Here is a 12,749-nt window from a genome sequence, read left to right as displayed (position 1 = left end):
GCACAGTGATCCATAATATAAAACAAACTTGGTCAAAATATAATTTTTGATTTCACATGAAATTGAAAACAATAAAATTTAGCTCTAAATAACATAATTTTTCAACATTGTAATGCCATTACTTTTTTCAATAAACATAATATTTAGAATGTCATAATTTGAACTTTGTAACCATTCCTTTCAAAGCGACACATATACAGCAAATGTTCATCTCCAGCACAAATAAAATGAAATAAAAATACGTTGAACCTTATTTCCAATTGTAATTTTTTTTTGTATGGATAAAGTTACTTCAACGTTGAGATCCAAGATATCGTTTCGGATCCGAACCCTGTTGATTTCGTGCTCAGAAGTTGAGAGGAAAAGTTCTAGAAATTTACCAAAAAAAAAGGCAGCTAAACTTTTAGTATTATAATTCCAACTAAGATGCCAGATATGCTTGAGAGATAAATAAATTGATTATAGTCCGAAATACATTAATGGTATTTTTAAGTTATTTCAATCATTCTTTTTACTTTCGACCGGTTTTAAATTTCCAGACCACTGTGCACTAACGGCCGACGATTCGGCTGCCGGCTGCCGGCTACCGTCTGCTTTCTGATTTCGTTCTCACACATACATACAAACTTCAATTAGTGGAATTTCATGCCAAGATTAGGCGAAAAAAATGTTTATATTTTCTTCAATTTTAGATCAAATATTTACGTTGTTTGGAGTAGGCTAAAATTTAATATTTTTTGCCACGTTTTGCTGTAACCAATGGTATTTTTCAGTGATTTTTTCATATTGAAGTGTGTTTTTTAAATCTATCCGAAAGTGGCAGATGCACTAGCAAGGTAGGTTCATTTCAGATTTTTTCCGAAAATCGTTATTTTACTTCCAGTTCGTCATGTAAAAAAAAATTATTACGCAGTTATTTATATTCAATTGCGGACAAATGCTATGCAGAATGTAGACAAATGCTATTTTCTTTTATGTTTGATTTATTTTATATTTTTAGGCATATGTTTGACATATAAATTACCAAAATGCATTTTGGCATGCCAAGATAAGGAGCATGCCAAGTTAAGGCTCACATACCCTATACTCAGTTTGAAATTTGGCAAAAAAATTTGTTTTCGTTTTTTACTTTTGTGTAGGGGGGAGATGTGTAGCCGATAATTGCCAGCACGGAACTCTCTCGGCAGATAGGCCTCTCTCAGTCGATAATCTCCCTAAAGCATCCTTGCAATACGCACACACACGACGGCTGAGCTGTCGTGTCGTGAGAAGTCGTCAGTCGACTGGCAATCTACAGCTAGAGTAGACGCGTGTCTCCCGTTCAGCCAGTACAGCGCAAATCAAATATTCCACAGTTCCGTTCCGTTTAAGTAACGGAAATTTCACTGAAAGTGATGACCTTTTTTTTTGGTCATCGCTCCACATTTTCACTCTAATATGTGTTGTGAGCCTACTTGGTTGGATAAGTCTACTGAATCAAAGCAATCGAAAGATTCCCTTTCATTCTCTTTCTTAAATAAGAACTCAACCGAATCTTTCGATTGCTTTGATTAACCCACTTCCTTTTTCACTTAAGGAATGGTACCTAATCCAGTTCCATAGTACCCATTTTTCATCAAATTAGTAAAAATCAGGCATATTTTAAAAAATCAGGCAAATTGAATGGCTTATCAGGTTGTCAGGCTGAGCGTCGAAAAATCAGGCAAATCCTGCAAAATCAGACACATTGGCATCTCTGGCCTCGGGTTTGCCGCTACCCGGATCGAAAAAACGGACCAAAATCGGTTGGATTTCGGTCCGTTCAACCCGTCAATCGGTTAGAAATCTGACCAGAAATCCAACCGAATTCGGACGAATTCAGTGTCCTGGTGACACAACTTTCCTGACGACGATAAGTTTTTGCGAGTGAGCTGTCAAAACAATCGGTTCTTTTTCTGATCCAATCCCGACCGATTTCGGACGGAAATGAGTTCGATTTCGAACCAAATCGGTCAGATTTCTGACCAGTTCGGTTCGATTTCGAACTAAAATCGGTTCGTTTTCGGCCAAAAACCAGACAAAAATTTGTACGATTTCGAACGAATTGCCATTGTGTGCATCATTGTCAAGAAATCCCATGAAATTGTGGCCGAAGCTCCCCCAGCTTTTTCTCCACCACCTTGTTTCAGCAAATTGAATGCGCTACACTCAGTAAAATACTATTATGTATGCCATGAGATTCTCTTATGAAGTGGCGCCATAAGAAAAAGTAATAAAATTCATAAGATTGTCTTATGACGCGAATGAATTCTGAAGATGAACGCCTACTTCAATGAGTGGTTGGTGCTTTTCATAAGAGATTCTTATGGAAACGGTAAATCACTTTCTAATAAGAATAATTCTAGATATTTCATGCTGAAAACATTCACTTTATTGTTTGCCAAATTTGTTTAAAATTAAATCATTCGTGGTAACCATCAGCGGCGCATCAACAGACGGCTCCATCAAAGTTTGTTTGCCGCATCTATATCTTCGACCTTGCGTTTTTCGCCGATCAGCTTGCTGAAAAGTAAACAAATAATGTATTTTAATTTACTAATATATTAAACGTTCAAACCAAAAACATCAAATCGAACTTACCATTCCGGAGATATCAATAACATTTAACATTGAAGAAAAACTAAATAAGGGGCCGTCCACATACCACGTGGACAACTTAAGGGGGGGAGGGGGGTATGGAAATGTTCACGCTTGTCCACGGAGAGGGGGGTAGGGGTTTGGGTCATGTCCACGTGGACACATACTTACTTCCAAAATATTTTCTCAAGGCTAATAAATATTGAGATGTTTAAATCAAAATCTTAAAATTGCTAAGCTATCCAGTTTAAGTTTAAACAATTAGTAGCTACTTGAAAGCGAGTGATTAATATGATAATAAGAAAATTTAAAATTTTGAAATTTTTTTACATCAGTAAATTCTTATTCGTTTTTTTTAAATCAGCCATTTCAATAACAAAAAGGCAAAAAGTGATGTTTACGAACTGTCAAATTAGTTCGTTCGTTTTTTTATAAGTACATAAAGCTTAATGTGATAGTTTGCAAGTGCTCAATTTCCATTCTTTAAAAAGTTTTTAATAATTTGAATAGAAACAAATAAAAATGATTTATTAAACTTATGTTGCTTACATATAGCCTCTGAGTGTTGAATTTCATAATATTCATTTGATTAAATATATACTTTTTATGTGTCGCCACATATAAATTCTTTCTATGTTTTTGGGTATATGCGGCGACACATATTATTCAATTGTGAAACAAATTGCAAAAATCTATATAGGCTCACACATAGCTACAATGTTTCGGATTCGTTGAGTGTATGTGTGGAGAAACATACCATCTAAATGTAATTTTTTTGCAGTGACGTTTTTTGCAGTAATTTATTAGATATTGACGGATTAAAATCATTTTTTCGAAATCTCCCGATTTTATCACTCTCCCCGATTTATCACTCTAAAATTCATCATGGGGGTGATAAAATCGGGTTTTCACTGTAACAATTTGCCTGAGGGTAGGTATGAAGCAGACTGTGGAGAGCTTGAAAGGGCAGCCACTTAATTTGATAACAGGTGTCAAATTTTGACCAGAAACGAAAACGCGGCGTGCGACAAACACAAACAAACCGATCGTTTTTTAAATGATGGCCCGTCAAGAAAAACTGACAGAATTCGACTCGATACTAAACTGATCGATTTCGATATCTGTAATTGTATGGCAGCGGAGAAATGGTCAGGAAAATCCAACAGAATTCGATAGAAAACCGGATAGATCAAACTGACAACTATTAGTTTGACAGTCATCGGTCCGGTTGCGAATTCGTTCCGATCCGGATACTTACATATGAAAAAGCAATCAGTGCTGCTCAAGGTTCCGAGCAGACCAGTTACACAGAGAGGTGTTGATCTATTCAAATCAAATCTAATGACGGTGTTGTACACTCAACGAAATCGACACATTGTGGGTATGTGTCAGCCTATATAGATTTTTGCAATTTGTCCTACAGATGAAAACTATGTGTCCCACATATAACGAAAAACATAGAAACGTTATATGTGGCGACACATAAAGGTCATATGTGGTACAAATGAACTTTATAAAATTTGGCATTCAAAGACTTTATTAAAGGCAGATAAGTAAAATAAACTTTTCTGCTGTTGATAGTTCTATATTTTCCTTTTTTTCTGATGAAAATTGCGAGAATTATACTCAAACACGTAAAACTTGGAAAGCCAAATTTATTGATTTACTTTTCTCAACAAAAATGTTATATACTACGTAAAATACTCACAGAAAATTCCCCGTCAACATAACTCTTCTCGTCATCCGGAACGATGAGATGAATCATTCGCATAGGATGAAGAAAAAAAAAGTCATCTGGAATCGAATTTCTTCCTTTGTTTAATGTGTTTAATGTTTATTGTTAGGAGTACTTTGTTCTTTTAATTACATCTTCCAGAACATTCGGTGAACCATCAGAACGTTCTTCGGAGACTCATATCCACTGGCAGCTTCCAGTCAATTTCTTTTTCCTGAAATAGAATCTCAGCATAAGATTCTTCTAAGAATTAAAAAAATCTTGCATTTACCTTCGTTCCACAGCTGTCATCGTCCGGAAGAAGCAGCCAGGGCTTCCAAAACTGCTTCCCAGTCGTTGTTACTCCGTCTGTTCGGTATATTTTGGCCATTTGTTTCTGCTTCAAACAGTGACGGAAGATCGATGATTTACAGGAAGACGGCTCGATCTTCTCTTGCAGCGGCCATTTCTGCAGGCAACAATCTATTCCCATCCGTATTGTCCGATACATTTCTTTTTCGATCCGATTCAGAACAAATTCAAACGTGTTTTGAATTTGCGTTCGCGCCATTTTGACTGGAAGAAAAATATCATCGAAAATATGTTCGATGATTTGTGGGCAGCTTTCACACGTTCATTTCAGAACAGCCAGCCCAGTTTTTTTTTCTTACATTAAATTTATGTGTGAAGATATTAATTATTAACTGGTTCTAATAGAATCAATATGTTGAACAATTTTGAAACCGTATGTGTGGAAAAACATACGTTTTAAGTGTGGATTTTTTGCAGTGTAGAGAATATTGATAGCTATGGATTAATAATAACCAATATTGAATAAAGTAGTTGATAACGAACTATGAATAATATCACAATTGTATTACCCACCCTAATAAGCGCTTTGAATGGTTACGTTCTGAATTACAAATATCATTCTGAGTATCAATGAACGTGCACAGAAACAGAGAGAGAGAGAGAGAGAGTTCGAAAAATACTCAAAAACGAGACGATTTCCTGAAAAAGTGAGAGATCTTTGAAAAGTCGAGTTTGAATCTAGCCGATTGAGTCCAAGAGTAACCAGTTAACAAAGAGAACTTAAAAACGACGGTTCGTTTGTGGATTGTCACTGAAATATTTCTGTGAAAGAAATCGGCCTGCGGTACAAAAGAAGAAGAAAAAAAAAGTAACTCTATTTTCTTCAGAACTGGAAAATTTAGCCTTTTCTAAATCATTTTCAGGCAAGTCCCCATACGTTGAGGTTTTTTTAAGGTTTGTAGTCCATATTTATAAATTTTTATCTGTTGAACTATTTTTCGTGTTAAACTCCCATAACAAAGAAAAAAAAAAGTTGAACTATTCCAGTGCAATGGAATAGTATTTTTTTACTTTAAAAAATAATTTCCATTTTTATTCAAGTTTTTGTCCTTTCGAACGACAAAAAATGACAACGTCTAGAAAGATAATTGATTTGGATCTTCTGAAAAACTTATTTTTATATGAAAATCTAATTTAAAATTTATTATTTGGAATATCTTTGTTACAATAAGTGTCATCCAAATGTTACATGAATTTTTATTCATATGTGTATATCTGGGAAAATAGTTCTGGTAAAATGGAATTTGTAGATACATGAATAACAATAGTCCAACATCCTTCAATTGGTTTCCAACGATAAATTAAAAATCCTTATTTTTTTTTTAAATTGTTCTTTGAAATAATTCCACAATATTTGTAGGCTCCGATCCGTATGAATACGCACATAAGAAAAAAAATTGTTGATCATATCACTCGTCATTTTTGAATTTTGTTTACCTCGGATGAAATTTAAACATATCCAAGCAGCAGTTTTCAATAGAATTTAAAATATAAAATTTAGTTAAAAGTAAAAAAACTTGAACTGAAATCCGTAGAGGAGAGTGGAGATACTTGATCCCCTTTTCTTATTTTCACCATATCTTTTTGGAAAAATTTAGCAACTCGCCGTCTTTGACATTTTCTGACAGCTTGTAACTTCAAGTTTCTATGCTCCAAAAATTAGAACGATTCTTGAACCCGTTGATGAACTAGAAGCATTTCCGTGGGAGTAAAAAAATTGCGATTTTTCTCAAGTTAGGGGAGACTTGATCCCCTATTGAAGGAGACTTGATATTTTATTCAGGAAGCCCTAATTCTTGGAAAAAATCAAACAAAACCGCAAGATAGAATGTTAATTGACTATGGTCATGTTTGTTGTCATTTCAGAATTCATAGCAGACATAACAAGAAAATTCAATAACTTTGTCTCAACGCTAATAACATTGCATACTTAAAGGCGCTATTTTTTATAATTAAGAGAAAATTAATTATTTTTGCTCTTTTCTTCAGAAAATTGTTGGATAAATATTAGTTTTTGGATAAATATTAGTTATTTCGTAATCAGCAATCATAACGATCAATTCAGAAGAATAATATGCCGTTTGGAAGAGGGATCAATTGTACCTAACTCTAGGGCATAGGTCGGCAACCTGCGGCTCTTTTGATGTAAAGCTGCGGCCCTTTAATATTATATATATTTTTGAATAAAATGTGTATAAGATCGTGCTGATCGTAAGTCTTATGACCTGGCACACGAATTTTCATAGGTTCAGAGAAGAATTTTAAAATTGCATCCGCTGTAGTAACAAGCGGAAAGAACCAAATGACAAAATGGCATTTTTAAAAGCCTAATTTTACAATTTATTTGCTTTTTACTGTTTTTAAAGCATCAGCATAGAAATCAAGAATTAGTTTACCATTAACTGTAAATGCAAAGTATAACTGTTATTTTAAAACAACAGAATTAAATTATCATCATCTTCTTTTTATATTTCAAGCACTCATTATTACTTTTGGCTCTCTATGGAAATTGATCAGTTGAAATTTCCAAGATTTTATTAAAATTTATCAACCATTTCGATTCAATTATCGATGAAAAAAATTTAAAGCTAAAGTAAAATATAAAAAATTTGTTTTTCACGTCTGATTCTTACAAATCTAAATTCAATATTTGAGTTCGAAATTTTACTATCTAAAAAGCTATTTGAAAATAAACGAATCAAAACTTCGAGAGAATATTAAACTGCAGATTTTTCCTCGTCAAGATTACATGTTTCTTTATCAGGAAACATTCTTCATTTATAATCAATTCCAAAGCAAAAATCCTGTGGATGATTTTTCATGAATATAAATCAGGCTTTATTTTCATAAAACCAACTTCCAAATATAATCAAGTTTTGCTTTACATTTGTGATCTTCAGCTGAAATTTTAAAATTACGTTCCCAATCAACGTTATAAAACTCAATTTACTTTCTAAATCGGAAATTGTATTTTTAATAGTATTTCTAAATCTAAATTCTGAACCTGCATTCAAAAATTGAATTTTGAATCTGTTTCCGATTTCAATAGGGGAGAATGAGGATACTTGATCCCTGGGGATACTTGATTCCTTAGCTATATCTCGAAACTGGAATGTCTTACAAAGATCAAATGTTCTAGAAAAATGTGCCAAAATGAACAAAATAACAATGCTTGTAGTTTAAAATTTTTTAAAAAAATAATTGTTTGAGTAATTGAACTTTGTTTGACAAATTTCACAAAATGTAACTTGAAGATCTTTTTTCATCACTTTAAAATGTTCCTTACATGGGAAAATAATGAAAAAAATATTTGTTCCAATGTATCAATCGTTCGAGCGTAAAATGAACTTCATAATGCCATATTTTCAAAGTAATGGAAAACTCTCAACTTTTTTCAGAAAAAGTTTTCTAAAATGTTGATTATGGGTACAATTGATCCCCTAGAGTTGGGTACAATTGATCCCCCTTCCAAACGGCATATTCTTCTTCTGAATTGATCGTAATAATTGCTGATTACGAAATTACTAATATTTATCCAAAAACTAATATATATCAAACAGTTGTCTGAAGAAATGAGCAAAAATAATTAATTTTCTCTTAATTATAAAAAATAGCGCCTTTAAGTATGCAATGTTATTAGCGTTCAGACAAAGTTATAAAATTTCCTTCTTATGTCTGCTATAAATTGTGAAATGAGAACAAACATGACCAAAATAGTCAATTAACATTCTATCTTGGGGTTTTGTTTGATTTTTATACAAGGATTAGGGCTTCCTGAATAAAAGATCAAGTCTCCTTCAATAGGGGATCAAGTCTCCCCTAACTTCAGAAAAATCGCATATTTTTTACTCCCACGAAAATGCTTCTTGTCCATCAACGGGTTCAAGTATCGCTCTAATTTTTGGAGCATAGAAACTTGAAGTTACAAGCTGTCAGAAAATGTCAAAGACGGCGAGTTGCTAAATTTTTCCGAAAAGATATGGTGAAAATAAGAAAAGGGGATCAAGTATCCCCACTCTCCCCTACCTATGCTTTTTAAATCTTAATTCAAATTCAGAATCAAAAAATGAACCGAGATGTGAAATATATTCAAGAGCCCTCAAGCATGAATCTTTAATTATAGATTGTTTTTTTCATCCGACTTGCGAATCTGGATATACCTGAATTTAGCATAAGAATTAAGTTCAAGAATTTTTAATCTTTAAGCAAAACAAATACTCAGAACGGTTTCTAATATTAGCCGTAAATTTGAATTTACCGCTTCATCCGGGGCTGGCCCAGATTTTCAAAGAAAAAAATTGATTATGCCAGGCTCGGTCTGGTTGCCGTATATCGAGGAAAAAGGCCCGATTTTTCCTGGATTATTCACATTTTTTTTTAATGAAATTCCAAATTTTCCGCTGATTTTACAAAACAAATTCGCATGCAATTTTTTAAAATTGTTAAATAAGATTTGAACGCCTCTTATGTGCCTTGGTATAGAAAATCATTTTTCGTGTGTTTATTATTCAGCTTTTTTCATGTCTTTTTCGAAAAATACGTTGGTCTTGGCTGGATTTGCCCGGATATTAACCAGTTTTGAGTTTTAAATTTAGAAACCCAATGCCCGGATTTGCCCGGTCTGGATACTTACAGAAAAGTTCTAGAAAGCCTGTTCAATAAACAACGGATTAAACAAAGTGAATAGATATTTACATGAAATTGAAATACAGAAATCCAAAACTAAGAATTGAGAATTAGAAATTAAAGTTTGTCAGCTTTTTAAACTCGAATCATCATTGAGAATAAACAGTAATTACAATTCGGAAAAACTATTTGAAAATTTAACCACAGGTTAAATATTTGTTTCCAATAACCAAATGGATATTTTCGCCCTGAAACAGTTTTTTTTAATAATTTAATAGGTAGTATGTATTGAAAAAAAAATGTAAACCTTCTAGTCTTTGAACATAAATATTTGAAATTGCAGCGTGCAGCTAATATGCACAAAAAGCACACAAATTTTGAACAAATTTGCAGTAACGGATATTTTTTTCATTTGCGATTGAGAGTTAATCATCGTTGATTTATTTTCATTTTTTTTTTAAACTTTAAAAATATATTTTTTTTTTTATTTAGTTCATCTTTGGTTGGAATACCGTACAGACTAACTTAAAACTAAGACATACTACTTAATTCTAATTTAAATTTACGTTTACACGTATCGAAATTAAAAAGATGGTACACTGAGTTGAAACGTTCACAACATTTATCTATGGGATGGTTTCGGCCATATGCAGTGCGGTGAAAAGGTATCCAGAGGAATGGACGTTGTCGTAGTGTCCTCGTTGATATGTAAAGGTTGACGCGTTCCAATACGTAAGCAGAGTCAACACGATAAGTTAAGACATCAAAAATAAATGTTTGTTGTAGCTCGGTACGACGCTTTTCGAGAGAAGCAATGCTTATCAGAGCACACCTTTGCTCGTACGGTGGAAGTCGAAGTGGTTCGTTCCAAGGAAGTCGCCGGAGAGCGTACCTAACGAAGCTTCGCTGGACACGTTCAAGTCGGTAGCAGTGTGTACTCTGAGAAGGAGCCCATACCTGAGCGGCGTATTCCATAATGCTACGAACCGAAGAGCAGTACACTGCTTTCAGTGCATAGACGTCGTCGAAGTCTTTCGTGCTACGACGCAAGAATCCTAATGCAGCAAAACCCTTCGCAGACGTGAGCGCAATGTGTTCAGCGAATGTTAGTTTGCTGTCAATTTTCACTCCCAGGTCGAGAATGGATTTGACATTCTCCAATGTTGAACCCGAGAGTTGATATTCGAAGTTGACTGTGTTACGTGCACGAGTGAAGTTGACTATCTTGCATTTTTTGGCGTTTGCCGTCATTCCATTTAAGCGGCACCAGTCTTCTAATCTGCCGATGTCGTTTTGTAAGGCAAGACAGTCAACGGAACTGCTAATTCTTCTGAACAGCTTCAAGTCATCAGCATAAAGCAGAGTGTCGGATTGAAAAGTATTACATAGGTCATTCACGAAAACTATGAACAGAAGGGGTCCAAGGTGACTTCCCTGCGGTACTCCAGATGGGGTGGCGAAAGTTCGTGATCGTGAATTCCTAATTTTCGTGAAAGCCTGTCGGTGCAACAGATAAGAAGCAATCCAATCAAGTGACCAAGCTGGAAACCCTAGGCGATCCATCTTTGCAAGGAGAATTCTGTGCGGGACACGGTCAAACGCTTTTGCAAAGTCAATATAGACTGAGTCCACTTGACAACCTTTCTCCAGACTATTACTCAGGAAACTAACGTAACACATCAGATTCGTCACCGTAGACCGTTTCTTTACGAATCCATGCTGAGACTCTGAGATAAGAGGTTTTATGGCAGCATACAATCGCTCGTGCATTAAAACTTCGAAAACTTTTGAAATTGAACTCAGGATTGAGATTGGGCGGTAGTTTTCGACGTGATGAGCATTGCCTGATTTATAAATCGGAGAAATTGCTGCAACCTTCCAAGCACTGGGGAACGTCCTTTCGTTGAGCGATCGATTTAAAATACTGCAAATCGGGGCAGCTACAGATGCGGCGCAATGTTTCAGAACCACAGGAGGAATGCCGTCAGGACCAGATCCTTTCGTTGGGTCAACTGCGGTCAGCTTCTCGTAGATATCCTGAACGGAAAAACACGGCAAGGGCAAGTTTATGTCATAAGACTCGAGCGATGCGAGGTAGCTGTTGTCTGTGCCATTACTAGGTGGAGAGTAAACGCTTTGGAAGAATTCAGCAAACATATTTGCCGATTCGGTCAAGCTGGAGGAGGTTACACCGCGGAAGCTTACATCAACGGGGACTGCGGCGTTTTGTTTTTTATGTTTGAGATGTGTCCAAAATGATGAGGGGTCATTTTTCATGTTTTCTTGAAGCCGCGAAACATGTTGACGGTGAAGCAGCTCGTTTAAACCTTTAAATTCGTTTTCTAAGCGTCTAAGATGATGTTTACTGTCTTCAGAGCGAATTCGATTGTAACGTTTGCGTGCTTTTCGAAGCTGGTTGCGTAAACGACGAAGATCAGAATTCCACCATTCGTGTTTCCTAGATATGAATGTATGGCGGCGCTTTAAAGGGACATTTTGTTTCAAAACTGTGTATAGTTTCATGTAGAACATTTCGACAGCAGATTCCACGTTCGAAGCCACATCAAGACATTCCCAATTGGTTGAGTCGAGAGCAGCTGCCACTAGCTCGAAATTACAGTTTCTGAAATCAAAATCGAGTTCACCAATAGGCTCTTCAGAAGGTCCAACGTCAAAGTCAACGTCGATGCAAAAAATATACGGCTTGTGATGGCGGTCCACCGGAACTATCGGGGTGGGAGATTCAATCATGTTTACTTTGACGGGATCGTTTGAGAAGGCAAGGTCTAAAAACCGTAGATTGTTGTTCGGTACGCCGCAAAGCTGATGTAATCCAGTGGAGAGTAGCGTTTCCGATAGAGCGATTTCAATTTCGGTTGAGGGGTTTGTCGGTAGGTAGCTATGAATGTCGAGATCATATGTCCAGTGGAGGTGTGGCAGATTATAATCACCCACAACAATGACGAAATCTCTGACAGATGCTTTACTGATAATCTCTTGAACGGCAGTAAAATGTGACTCATAGTTTCGGAGGCAGCTATTTGGTCGTAGATAGATGCAACACAAATATAGGGTAGTCCGGCCGATGTTGACTTTCACAGCGGTTTGTTCAAGATGTTCGCAGTTTTCAAAGACCAGAGGGATTGCACTGAGTCAATTTTTTACAGCAATCAACACACCTCCTCCTCGTCGAGCCGTGCTCGTGGCTGAACTGCGGTCACAACGATAAATGGAGTAGTTTGAGGCTAGTTCGCTATTCAGAATATTATTATTCAACCAGGTTTCAGTGATCAGTATGCAGTCGTAGTCACTTGCTGAGAGCGCGTTGTAAAAAGCTGTAGTCTTGGTACGCATACCGCTAGCGTTTTGGTAGTACAGAGAAATCGAACGGCGAGTGATTAAAACTGATTTTTGCCAGTTC

Source organism: Uranotaenia lowii, chromosome 2 (assembly GCF_029784155.1).
Source record: "Uranotaenia lowii strain MFRU-FL chromosome 2, ASM2978415v1, whole genome shotgun sequence".
Taxonomy (NCBI): domain Eukaryota; kingdom Metazoa; phylum Arthropoda; class Insecta; order Diptera; family Culicidae; genus Uranotaenia; species Uranotaenia lowii.
This window is presented reverse-complemented; position numbering follows the sequence as displayed.